We start from the raw sequence: 13637 nt of genomic DNA, 5'->3' as shown, positions 1-13637 counted from the left end.
TACAAAAGGTATGGAACTTTATTGGCCCCCCGGTTAGTGGAAATGTATACGGAGGCACTGCACCGCAGCGAGCTACCGGACACACTGAGGGAGGCATTGGTGGTCCCTCTGCCCAAGTCAAAATCAAAGGAGGCTTTGGTTGCCGACTTTCGCCCTCTGTCAATGCTGAATAGCGATTTTAAAATACTCAGTAAGATCATGGCCAACGGGTTGCTTAGTCACATACCCATGCTGGTACATGTGGACCAGAACGGGTTTGTTCCGAATCGAAGTACCTCCCTCAATTCAAGGCGCCTCTTTGCTGTCCTACATATGCCCAGGGAAGAGAAACCCACAGCGGGAGTATTACTTGCAGTAGACTTCGAAAAAGCCTTCGACTCGGTCAGGTGGGACTATCTGAGAGCAGTGATGAGGCGAATGGGGCTGGGTGAGGGTTGGGTAAAATGGGTGGACTTGTTATACGCGTCCCCCCTGGCTAGGGTGAGGACGGTATCTGACATCTATCCAATATATAGGTGAACTAGACAGGGATGCCCTCTGTCGCCACTACTATTCGCCCTGGCCATCGAGCCACTGGCGGCCCAGATGCGAGGAGATGGCGTGGGTAAAGGTGTGCAGTGGGGACAATCGGAGCATGTCATTTCACTGTACGCAGACGATATACTTATCTACCTTAGGGACGGAGAGACTGGACTCCCTTGGGCCCTGAGGAGCTTGGAGCGAAACTCTGACGGGACTGCACCTAAACAGAGGCAAAACATTCATTTTCCCCATACTACCGAGCTGCGAACGCCCCGCCTCGTGTCCGAGGGATGTGGGTTGGGCCCCGAGTACCATTAAGTACTTGGGTACACAAGTGATTCATGAAGTGGTGGACCTACGGGACGGTAACCTTGGTAGGGCACTTCCCTCTCTGCGGGCTTCTGTGAGGTTCTGGCGCTCCTTGAAGTTAACTATAATGGCCAGAGTATCATTGTCTAAAATGATAATACTACAAAGCCTACTTTATTACTTCGCTAATTTACCGCTGCTGATCCCATCGGCGTGGTTCCGCGAATTAAACACCCTGCTCATGGAACTTATATGGGATGATGGGCGCAGACGCACAGCACTCTCGACCCTCTGCAGGTCGACCCACTCGGGGGTCCTGGGAGTCCCAGACTTTGAGTTCTATTATTTGGCATCCCAACTGCAATGGGTATCCGGGTGGTTTGTTGGAAAGGGACAGCTGGACAGGAGCACCGTCCACGGAGAGGTGGGAATAGAGCGGATTATTGCACGCATGATAAATAGAAAGATGACCCCTCAAGCAGACAGTCTGATGACAAGGGTAGCTGCAGCGTGTTGGAAGAGATGCGCGAGAAGAGTGGGGGTGGGACCGCCATACTCCCCAGCGTTACCGCTTTCGGTTCTGGTGGCGGACGTAGATGGGATGAGTCCGGCGGGCATGGGGCTGGAACCATGGAAGAAAGCTGGGGTGGAGACAGTAGGGGAGCTGTTCCGGGAGGGTGTGCTGAGAACATTCTCTGATCTACCAGACGGGGGAGTCCCACGGGGACAGTTCCTCTTATATCGGAAGCTGATACACACCCTAAGAGAACACTGGGAAACGATTAATGCAGAACCTGCCACCCACAGGGTATTAAATCTCCTGTTGACATCTGGGGAGGACACCCACTTAATTACTAAAATCTACAGGGCCCAAAATGAGGAAGCATTGGACTCACTGCAGCCCCAGAGAGAGAGATGGGAAAGGACAGTGAGAAGGGAGTTAACGGACGCGGAGTGGGGCAGGGCACTAGCTTACCCCCGGACAGTCTCCCGAAACGCTTGGCTGAGATATATTCAGTATAATTATATTCACAGGACGTACCTTACCCCACACCGACTGTCGCTAATCTACGGCGGAGCCCCCAAGACATGCCCCAGATGCGAGGACGCGAACCCTGATTTCGACCACATGGTGGGGAGCTGCCCAGAACTCAGCAAGGCTGGGTTGCGGTACTAGCTGACTTAGCACGATTGCATGAGGTAGAACTGGCTCTGTCCTAAACTACATGTTTACTGGGTCTAAAAATGGGTCTCCCACTTGGGAAGGTGAAGGGGCACTTCCTGGACCTAGCTCTGGTTCTCTGTAGGAGACGGATCACGATGGACTGGAAATCCCCCAGGTGCCCTCTACTGAGTGAGTGGAGGCGTGATGTGACAAAGTGGGCCAGAGCAGAACTTCAAGTACTAAAGAGTGAGGAAGCGCGGGGCCTCCGTCAAACCCCTGTTGCCCCGGCGTGGGAAGAAATACTGACGAGCTGGGACAGCATGGCGAGGGGAGGGGGGACAATTACGGAAGGGCCAGAATGAACAGTATTCCGGGGAATGGGGTAGAAGGTTGGGGTAGACACAAAACCAGCAGTGGTGGGGCCGGCAAGTGAGGCCGGGAGCCACGTGGGACGGATGAGCGGAGGAGGTAGCGGGACCGAACTGAGCGCAATAGGGCGTAGATAGACTCGACCCAGAGGCCCACCTACCCATCACTGAGCGGGTGGAGACGGTAAATTGGGAATGGTACCAGCCCGGCCCCAGTGGAGAGGGAAAAGGGCCCATCCCAGCAATTGAAATTACCTACTCACAATAGCGCCATCACGTTAAAATAATAGTTAATATTAGTTAAGACTGTTATGTAGACACAAAAACAAAATGGGTTCACGGCATGCACACGGAAGGAATGAATATCCAAGAGACTTAAACGAGCTAGGCACTCCAAAATTTTAATACTGAAGTTACACGCATAAAAAGAACAATATGTTGTAAGCCCTAGAACATGCAGCAGCTCGCTGTGCTATTAACAATGATGACTGTGAACTGAACGGGAACCTGTTGATGCCATAAGTTGAATTGTATATGTAAGACAGTGAAATGTTAATAAAAATATATTTAAAAAAAAAAAAACTATGTGGGGGCACTTTTGCTAGTGAAAGAGTGCCCTCACACTTAGTAACTTTGTACCTAATCTTCAGCAAGTAAAGGTTAGACATATAGGTGACTTATAAGTTACTTAAGTGCAGTGAAAATGGCTGTGAAGTAACGTGTGCGTTATTTCACGCAGGCTGCAATGGCAGGCCTTTGTAAGGGTTTGTCTGGGCTGCCTATGGGTGGCAAAAGAAATGCTGCAGCCCGTATGGATCGCCTGGAACCCCAATACCCTGCGTACCTGGGTACCATATACTAGGGACTTATAAGGGGGTTCCAGGGTGCCAATTGAAATTGGTAAATGAAGTCACTAGCCTACAGTGACAAATTTAAAAGCAGAGAGAGCATAAGCACTGAGGTTCTGGTTAGCAGAGCCTCAGTGACACAGTCAAGCACTATATAGACACACACATTAGGCCTTAAACTATGAGCACTGGTGTCCTGACCAGCAGGGTCCCAGTGAGACAGGCAAAAAATACTGACATACAGGTATAAATTGGGGGTAACATGCAAAGGAAGATGGTACTTTCCTACATGGGGTTCTCAGGAAATGTACTGAAATGATTCACCTCCTAAACGAATCACAACTCATCAAAATGGGCAACTCCAACCTGTCTTTGGTCCAACTTGGAGTCCCTCAAGGCTTCACAATCTCCCCAATGCCTTTCAAACCCTACATAGAACCGTTGATGAAGATTCTGGAACAAGCTAACCTTGCCTCCCATATGTATGTAGACAATACTATGACTTACCTAAAGATATCAGACCAAGAAGGTGTTATCTGTCTCAATGATACACTACAGTTAACCCAAACCACCTGAAACTTAATTCTCTAAAGACTGATTATGCAATCATGGTTTGTTGACCACTTCACACCCTCACTCAAGTCCCTACAGGGGGTCCCGACTGAAGCAAGAATACTCCTTAAGATAGCATGCTTGACTTACAAAGCCCTGTACTACTCTAGAGCCTGCCTAAATGCTTAGTCCACAATCTATCTCTAGTTGTCACTCTTTGACGTGCAAGCTCCCTCTTATTAGAGTCAGTGACATTCAGAAAGCTCACACTTTCTCCATCTCAGTCTCCAAAATATGGATCTCTTTCCCACCAGAGACTCGAATGGACCATTAACCACTATTTACACATTTGAGGTCAAAAGGTGTTCATCCGACAGATTCCTCCTAGAATGACCAGACCATGGGTTTGCACCATTCCACCACATCACCACAATTTACCTCTCTCCCAATGCCACAATCAGTAATTGACATCGACAAACCTCGCTCTGCCCTGCAGAACTCATAAAGTTGATATAACAGACATCTTAAACTGTGTCTTTTGCTTTTATGTTAATGTATGTAACTGCAATGGCCTTTTTCTATGTACAGCACTCTGATACCTATGGGTCATGTTCATGCTTTATGAAACTCACTAAATAAAGAAATAAATATTGCAAAGTATGAGTATAAAAAATAAACATTTGATTATAGCTAGTGGGGACTTTTGACAAATCCAATTTTGAGTCCTTGATATATTTTGATGTTCTGATCACTTGATATAGCAAATAAGCCCCCTGCCTTTTTATTTTCGTTTTTTGACCCTTTATCAAAGCCAGTAGGTCTGCCTTACCTAAATGTATACTGTTTATTATACTGCTACATGAGACAGCTCTACACCCCCGCAAGGGGCTGGGTGTAGGACCTTGCTCCGGGCCAGTCCTTGCACCCAACCCCATGTCAAAGACAGTGATCTTACTTAAAATTACAAAACCATAGAAATTCCCTGAAAAAAACTCAGCTTAAAGTGTTGTTATAGTTAGGATTTATAACAATATACCACTTTCAAATAAAAAAAAACCTTGGAAATTCCCTGAAAATACAAGGTTAAAGGGGTGTTATAGTTAGGTGAAAATGTCAGTTGAAACATACCATTTTAAACAAATAAAACCACTAAAAAAGTAACTATAAGTCACGTCCAGCAATGCACTGCCAATCATCTTGTTATTACATCACCCACAACAAGTTCTATGACATCATTGATACCATCACTTCAACATCTGAAATGATACCATTGGTAACACTGTGCATGGCAAGGGTGAGAGTTATAGTTACGTTACAGCACAAGTTATAGCTACTTGAGATAACTGGTAAATTTCAGTGGTTTTGTTAGTTTAAAATTGTGTATTTTAACTGCCATATTCATCTAACTATAATGTCTCTTGAAGCTGTGGTTTCAGTCGCCACTGGGTAGTTAGTTAGGTCAGTGTTTCCATAGGAAACACTTTTTATTTTGCATATAGGTTGGCACCATTTGAAGAACCTTCAGAACATTTTTGACCTACTCTTTGCAAGAAACGTTTGGGGTGATCCGTCAAAAGTGGGGGGGGGGGTCACAAAATGAAAAATCTCCTTTATTTTCCATATACTTTTGTCAGAATTTTTTTCACAAAACTGTTTGAATGAAATTACATCAAATTTTGCAGGAAGCTAGCTCTTGGCCCACAGATTGTGCTTTTTGTGATTTGGTGTAAATCAATTCAGTAGTTTTTGAGAAATGAAGGCAAAAAATAATTGTATATCTGGGGGGTTGGCTTCAAGGGACATTCGCAAGAGTCCATTGAACCCATTTTCTTCAAATAGTGCATTCTGATTGTCCCAGGGAGCTTTTATCCCTTGGGCTAATATGCTCTTGTGGGAGACAGATTCCCTTGGCTGCCAGCAACATGTGAAAAATGTTGTTGGCTGCCCTTACAGGACTTAGGGACTTATTGCCCTATCCTGATGTTAAAAAAGCAAAACAAAAGGCAGTAGGGATACCCTGCCCCCCTAGGCCCTGGTGGGTGGGTGGTGATCCTGAGGGACCCCTAGGGCAACAAAATAAATAACTAAATCTGTGCTTATTGTTTGTCACCATCTTGCGGGACTCTTACTGGACAACTGTAGTAAGAAAACATTTTTTTAAATGGCAGCTGCCTTTATATAAATATATATATATGTATATATATATATATATATATATATATATATATATATATATATATATATATATGTGTGTACATATATATTTACATTAGAGAGAGAGAGGAGAGAGGTAGATTGATAGATAGATAGATAGATAGATAGATAGATAGATAGATAGATAGATAGATAGATAGATAGATAGATAGATAGATAGGGAGAAGGAGGCATGAGTAGCCCTTCCTTCCCTGGGCATCCCCCAAACCTTGTATATTAAGGAATGGGAGGGGGTGTTCTGCCCCCCTCCCCGAGCCAGTGGTGGCCCCTACGAATCACATCTCCAGGAGGTGAGTAATAAAATAAAGGGAGGGAGTAAGCACCCCCCCTCCCAGAGCTTATTTAAGCCCTGGAGTCCCCCTTTCCTTCGGGTGAAATATAAAGAAAAGGGGAGGGGAACCACACAGCCCCCCTCCCTGAGAATTTTTGTAGCTATTTTCTTTACATTTTAACTGTACATTTGTCAGTCAATGGCTTACAAATCATTTTTTCTGGGTGTGGTGCCGACTGCATTCATTCAGTGTATCCTTTCTAAACCGTTACATGGAAGTGAACTTCAACCCTGAAGGGTTTTTCAATGTGCACTGAATGGATCATACAAGTAAACTAATTTTACTTAGCCAAAGATGTTAGATACCTAGCTCATACAAGATGTCCCAGTGTTCGCCCCCTCATGGAGGCATAATATAGTCAGCCTTGCAGTATTTCTGTCTGTTTGTATGTATAAAGGAAAAGAAAAAGAAAGAAACCAGGGAAGAACTGAAGGGAAGGAATCTATAAGCTGGGCAAAACTGTGTGGAGGAGAAGCTTGGAGCTCCACACTGGGGACCAGGGCTTTACAATAATCTGGCCTAGGCATCAGCTTTTCTGGGTAGGGTTCATGTGCACAAGGGCCCCCCAGTAGCAGTGGCGGCTCCAGGCATTGAGGAAGATAACGCCACTCCAACTGGGTGGCTGTGGGCAATGCTTACCAGTCCTCAACTGTCATTTGGGTCAGCCTTTATTAGCACATCATGCCCTCTGGCACCAGGGTTCACTGTGCCAGCAGGGTTTTCCCATACCTCTAGCACATCTGCCCATAGTCCTGCTATAGGGTGCCTGCGCAACCATTTGGCCTCCTCCCACAGCAACCACCCTTTCTCCTCCCTGGTCACATCTTTCACTCATGCCTCTCACCCCTGGCCCCACCCTCGACTCCCAGGCCATCGCTGCCCACGTCCTAGCCAGGGAAAGAGCCAAATCTATAAACCTGTTGCCAACCTTCGGGGATTTGGGACTAGAAAAGCACGCTTCGACCATGTAAGGAAGATTGTGGTTAAGTACATTGTTAAGCCTGGCCAAAACCTCGCCCCATTAATCCTGCAGGTGACGGCAGCTCCATGCCATGTGGCAAAAGTCGGCAACAAGATGTGCAGGAGCATCCTCGAGGTTCACCTCCAAATGTACCTTTTCTTCACAACTATTAATTGTGCAAGCGTGTCTGGGACTGCACCCACTGCTTTGTACCATTTGTATAGAACATCATCTAGTTCATGCAGCTCTCTGCCTAACGCCATTTGCATGCCCATAGACCAACCCAGGCAATGCCCAAAGATGACCACCTTAAAATCCTCCCACTCCATTAAGCAATCAGATGCCATGCTGTGATTGACCATAACATACCCTACAATAGCCCCCTATAATGAGTCCATATGGAGGGCATTAGATAGAGCCACACCGTTCAGTCACCATGTGGGTACTTCTGGGCACTCATCCTTCTGCCAAAAGCCCATTAGAAGCACTGAATCGGCACTCATGGCAATCTGGGACGATCTTAAAAACACAGTCGACCGAAATGGAGTTGCTGCACTACTTCTCTTGGACCTCTCAGCTGCCTTTGATACGGTTGACCATGACACCCTAACTCAAAGACTCCACGAAGCCGGCATACAAGGGATTGCTCTCAACTAGATTACTTCCTATCTCCAAAAAAGAGCGAATATCATCCACTCGCCCCCCTTCTCGTCCGAACCCTACCTCACAAAAACAGGGGTCCCCCAAGGGTCAATCATCTCACCTTTGCTTTTTAACATCTACATGATATCTTTACCAGAACTGATCAATGAGTTCCATCTCACATGCTACAACTATGCAGATGACACACAAATACTACTTCAATTAGAAGACCCCAAAAACATTGAAAAGTCACAAATCTTCAGATGCCTCAGAGCCGTTGATCAGTGGATGACCTGGAGCCATCTCAAACTAAATACCTCCAAAACAGAAATACTCATATGTGGTGACTGGAAAAATTATGACCCTCTGTGCGTCTGGCCTGAAGATCTCGGACCACCTCCTCAATTATCCAAGGAAGTGAAAAACCTAGGAATCACCATGGATTCCAAGCTAACTATGAATACCCAAGTAGACAAATTAGCACGCACAAGCTTCATCACCTTAAAGACTTTACGACGCATCTTCCCCCACCTCGGATTTCCACACAAGGTGCAAGCTACTATCTCACTTGTATTATCCAAACTGGATTATGCCAATAGCCTCTACCATGGATCATCTCTATCTGTTATGAAAAAACTACAACGTATCCAGAATTCCGCAGCCAGGCTACTACTACATATAAAGCCGCAAGACCACATCTCCCCTGCCTTGAGAGCACTACACTGGTTACCCGTTGCCAGAAGATGCACTTTCAAACTGCTTTGTATCACCCACAAAGCTATACATGGAACAGGACCGCTTTTTATCAGAAAGAAAATTACCAAATACATCCAACAAAGAACCCTCCACTCAAGACTGGCACCCCGCCTTAGAACACCACCATACAAGAAAAAGACTGTAGGTGGTACATCCTTCTCCGTCCAAGCAGCAAAACTATGGAATTCATTACCCCCAACTGTAAGAGCCACAGATAACTTTCTTGTTTTCAGAAAACTACTCAAGAGTTGGCTCTTTCCTTCATAACCACCTTTTTCAAAAAACTATGAACTGCATATGCCTATGTGGATAAATATTTTTTTCAGATTACATGTATATTTCTATTTATTTATAGTTTCTTTGGAAAATATGTATTGCTACTGTCATAACAATAAAATACACACACACTCTTTTAAACCTGTCTGACTAAGTATTTTTTACCCATGATTCTAATTATGTATTGTATGTGCATATGTGTGTATTCGTGTGTGTGTGTGTATAAATATATATATATATATATATATGTGTATGTATGTGTATATGTTGTTTCTGTGCTTGGCATGTTGTGGATCATTGCATGGCTCCTGTTTTTTTTGGGTTGTTATACTAGATATCTATGAATTTCTGCTCTCATTTTTCATCACTCTTATGTCATGTCTCTATCAAACTATCCTCAATTCTCACTCTGACTCATCCCAAATCCCTTCGACCACTTTCATCTCCTAAATATCTCTGCCTAAGCTCTTCCCTCCACCTCCACATCTAACTCACCAAACCTCACTCTACCTCTGTGACCTCCCACACAACCCTACTAAATTCTTCTGCATTCATCTCACCCTGCTACTATGCTCTCCCTAACCCTTCCACATACTCTTCCCCCCTCTGCCCCCCTTTATTCATCCCAAGCCTTTGGGTTGAGTAAATGAAGGATATACTCCCAATTAACACTTTTAGATTTCTTTCCTCCTCCACCCCTCCATTACTCCAGTCAATCTAACTAACAAGCTCTCATATCCGCAGCTCAAATTAACTCATAATAATACTAAAACTGTACTCATTATTAAATGATTCTAATCCATCACTAATTCTTGTTGGGTTCCGGAGTAGCGTGCTACTCATCGAAAAGCGCTTCGACGCCTCGTCAGGGGTAGTAAGCGCTATATAAATACGATTACAATACAATACAATACAATTAGCAACAGGCTATGGTGCAAGACAGATATTACATCTGGAGCACATATTGACGCAGCCAGACCGAACAAGCATAACGGCCAAGGCTGGTATGTAGCCTCTGTATATTGGAGTAATATGAGCAGTACCTCTCTGCACAATGTTGCATCCACCAAACGTCTTCAACCCCCAAACCTGCAGTCAATCTTGGAAGCCCACAACCACTCTGTGAGCTGGTGCCCCAGGTAATTGGGGGGAAGGTGGAACAATCAATGGTGGTATCTACCACACAGTTAAAGTCATTGCCTAAGATTAAATCCTCATCAAATAGGTAGCTCAGTGTGCAGAAAGGAAATGCAGGAACACAACTTGATCTTGGTTAGGTACATACACACTCCCCCGCATGATTTGTCTACCACACAACCTTCCTGTATTTAAAACATATGACCCTTCTTGTCTATCTTAGTGTGTGGTGCTTGAAAGGGAACCCTCGATCACACCCACAAAAGGACCCAAAGAGCACAAGCCAAACATGCCATTGTACACACCTTGCCCCCTCCACTGGCATTGTAAATGCACCGTTTCCATGAGATGTATTTCTTCAAGCAGGGTGATGCACACTCCTCTGCATTTAAGATACCTGTGTACGTTGTGCAGCTTGACTGCTGACCCTATCCCCTTCCTTTTCCCAGCTCAGGAATGTAAGACTGTGCTTTGAATCATTATCATGTAGAAAAATCACCAAAGAACACCCCAGCATCTCCTCTCCATGTACCCACAGATCCCATGTTGCTTGTTCAGGAAACAGTTTTTAACATCTAGGCACAACAGTGCTTCAGATCTGTGCTTCTAAACCAGTGTAGCTTTATTATATAAACGGCGCACTGACCCAGAAGAGGCAGACGGCATTCCAGCCACAACCGTCTTAGGACGACTGATGTGCAACATGCAGCTTGCTGGTATTAATCTACTAGCCTCCTGAGAGGATTGGCATCTACACCGCAGACCAACTCCTGACACTGTCCTGGGGATGGAGCTAATCTCTTAGATTAGGCCAGGCAGAAGGGTACACCCGCTATTCTCTCAACATTGTTTTAGGGTTCGCTAGAAACCTTGAGTACCTCTGGAACACCTAGAACCACATACACCATGGTTGGATTGCTTGTCTTCTTTACCATGTTTGTAATGCTGATTACTTGTGATTGTTTCAATACATGTATTGAAAACTTATCTTGCATCTCTTTGTGTCCCGCCTTGGCATGTTTAGTACCACAAACAAGTAAGATCTGTTTCCATGAATTCCCTGGGGAAGGTTGCCATTATCATCTCCCACCCTGGTAGAGTTGGCTGTTTGGGTTAGGCACTGTGAGCCAGCCAGGAATTGGACTGGCAGTTACTTGTGGTGTGGCTGGACTTAGGCTTCCACATTTTTAAGTTCTGTCCTTCTAAATATGCAGTCCTATTATCTGAGTAGGAACCACATAGCAGATCGATGCCTGGGCCAAGGCCCAGCCCATACCAGGCAAAGAGCTGTGCTGGGGGCAAAGGCCTCACTCCAATACCCTGGCCCTTCCCTGCACTTTGGCCCGGGACCAGCTCTCCTGCCTGCCGAACCCTGACACATGTCCTGAGGTCTCCTTCCTGATTGCCACTCACCTAAAGCTTCTGCACCACCATGTACTGTTTAGCCACTGGAGGAAATCAGGCCCCAGTGGGTCAGTCACCCATACTGCCTTCTCCACTTGCCAGTCCATACAGGGCAAAGCCCACCACCATCATGCACTGAGTGCAGCTATCCTCACCACTGGGCCCTCACCGCTCATCCAGCAACAGCTCACAGAGGCTGGAAAAGCACTCGTGGCTGAAGGGGCTCCCCTCCCAGGATGTCAGGTCGCACCCTCAGATAGCCATTGAGGCCAATGGCACCCCTAGGAAGCAGAATTAATCTGGTGTTATACGGGCTGATGCGGAGCAGCAGGATTAAGCACCTGCCATCCTGGCCTGCTAGCAATGCCCCAGAGCCTTTAAAGGCCCTGGGGACCATCCTTGAAGCCCTACTTACTTACTCTTTCCCGAGGAGAACCTCCTGGGACACAGTAGTTTCTCTTCTTGCACTCGTGCGGGCAGAAAAACTTGCGTTTGCTCTCATTTGCATTTTTAAATAGCAACACTTAACCATCATTTAAAGCGAGCTCCTATGGAGCTGAACTGAAATGACTGAACAATGATTTTTCTTTTTTACCTTTTTATATAGTGCTTATCTATTTTTATTTTTTGTGTTAAGGTTTAAGTAACTAAACAATAAAATCTCTACTCCCTTACCCCCTCATTTGCTGAGGGCATTTTTAAATCTACAGCCAACAGGAGGAAACAATAAGCCTGCTCCGGTTCTGTTTTCTTGCCCACATTAATGTTGGCAGGAAATCAGAACCACTATTGCTCCCGCCCGAAGGAAGAAGCATAGATAAGTGCTCCCTCTGGGCGGGAGCCCTTGGGCTCCCACCGCAGCCCCCAAAATATGCCCTGGGCACCCACGTCTTTCCCCAGGGAATGGGGTCCTAGGGCCAAGAACGTTCGAGGAGGGGGGACCACACAACCCCCTCCCCTTTTATAAAAACAACAGCCTTAGGGATGTGGTTCCTGAGGACTATGAAGGCTCAGGAAGGGAGGCCTTGTGGCCACCTCCAACTTTCTATTATATATGGTCCCAGGGGATGGTTCCCAGGATCCTGATAAAGCTAGGGGAGTGAGGTTGCACACCCCGTTACCCTTATATTTTGGCCTCAGAAGATGGTGTCACAGGGGATCAGGAAGGTTTGGGGAGGTTTTTTTTGGCCTCTCACCACTATAGTATTAGTTTGGTCTTTAGGATATGGTTCACAGGGCCGAAATGATCCTCCCTCCCCTTTACAAAAAAACACACTACCCCGGGGGATGGAGACCCAAGACACTAATAAGCCTAGAGTAGGGGGACTTCATGGCCCCCTCCCCCCCTTTTTTTTAATTTGGCTCCAGGGGATGGGGACCCCTGGGCCATTAAAGGCTTGGAGAGTGGGGCATTTTGCCCTGTTCTCTATTTATTGGAACTGACTCGAGGGAATGGGGTCTCTAGGGCCAAAAAAGGGTCAGGGAAGAGGGGCTGCCCACCCTATTTTGTTAAAATATATGGTTTGAACCCAAGGCGATAGGGTCCCCGGGCTCCAAAGGCCAACCCTACGCTGTGCATGTCAAAGGCTGTATGCAGTGTGGAGTTGGCAGCCTGCTGGGGGTTTGGCCACAGGGCCTGGCGAGGGGTTGGCTTTACTCATGGTCATAAAATATTACTTTACATTAAAAAATGGAAACTCACTGATTAAAGAAACATTATAGTTATGTGTGATAAAAAAATCTGGTTTTGTTTTAAAAATTGCTGTTATAGTAAAGTGAATATGTTAGTGACAACATTAATGTTTTGAACTTAAAAAAACGACAGAAAGTCACTAGTTATAATTCGTAGAACTAAAAATAGCTTGTGCCCCGCCATACGCTGCTCATGACCTTACATACTACATCACCCATGACATGTTCTATGACATAATTAATGACATCACTGGTGACATCTCAAATGACATAATTGATGATGTCACTGATGACATCTCTGATGGCATCATTCAAGCTTCTTTTTTACACATTACTCTATACACAAGTATAGCATTGGATCTATGAAAATAAATGCAAAATGTGAGAAACTGGGGCTGATTGCAGAGGCCCCCTAACTTTTTGCCCCCATTTTCCACTTTATGCTGGTGTTTTCCTGAC

This window comes from Pleurodeles waltl, chromosome 4_1 (genome assembly GCF_031143425.1).
Source record: "Pleurodeles waltl isolate 20211129_DDA chromosome 4_1, aPleWal1.hap1.20221129, whole genome shotgun sequence".
NCBI classification, from domain to species: Eukaryota; Metazoa; Chordata; class Amphibia; order Caudata; family Salamandridae; genus Pleurodeles; species Pleurodeles waltl.
Note: the sequence above shows the minus strand (reverse complement) of the source record.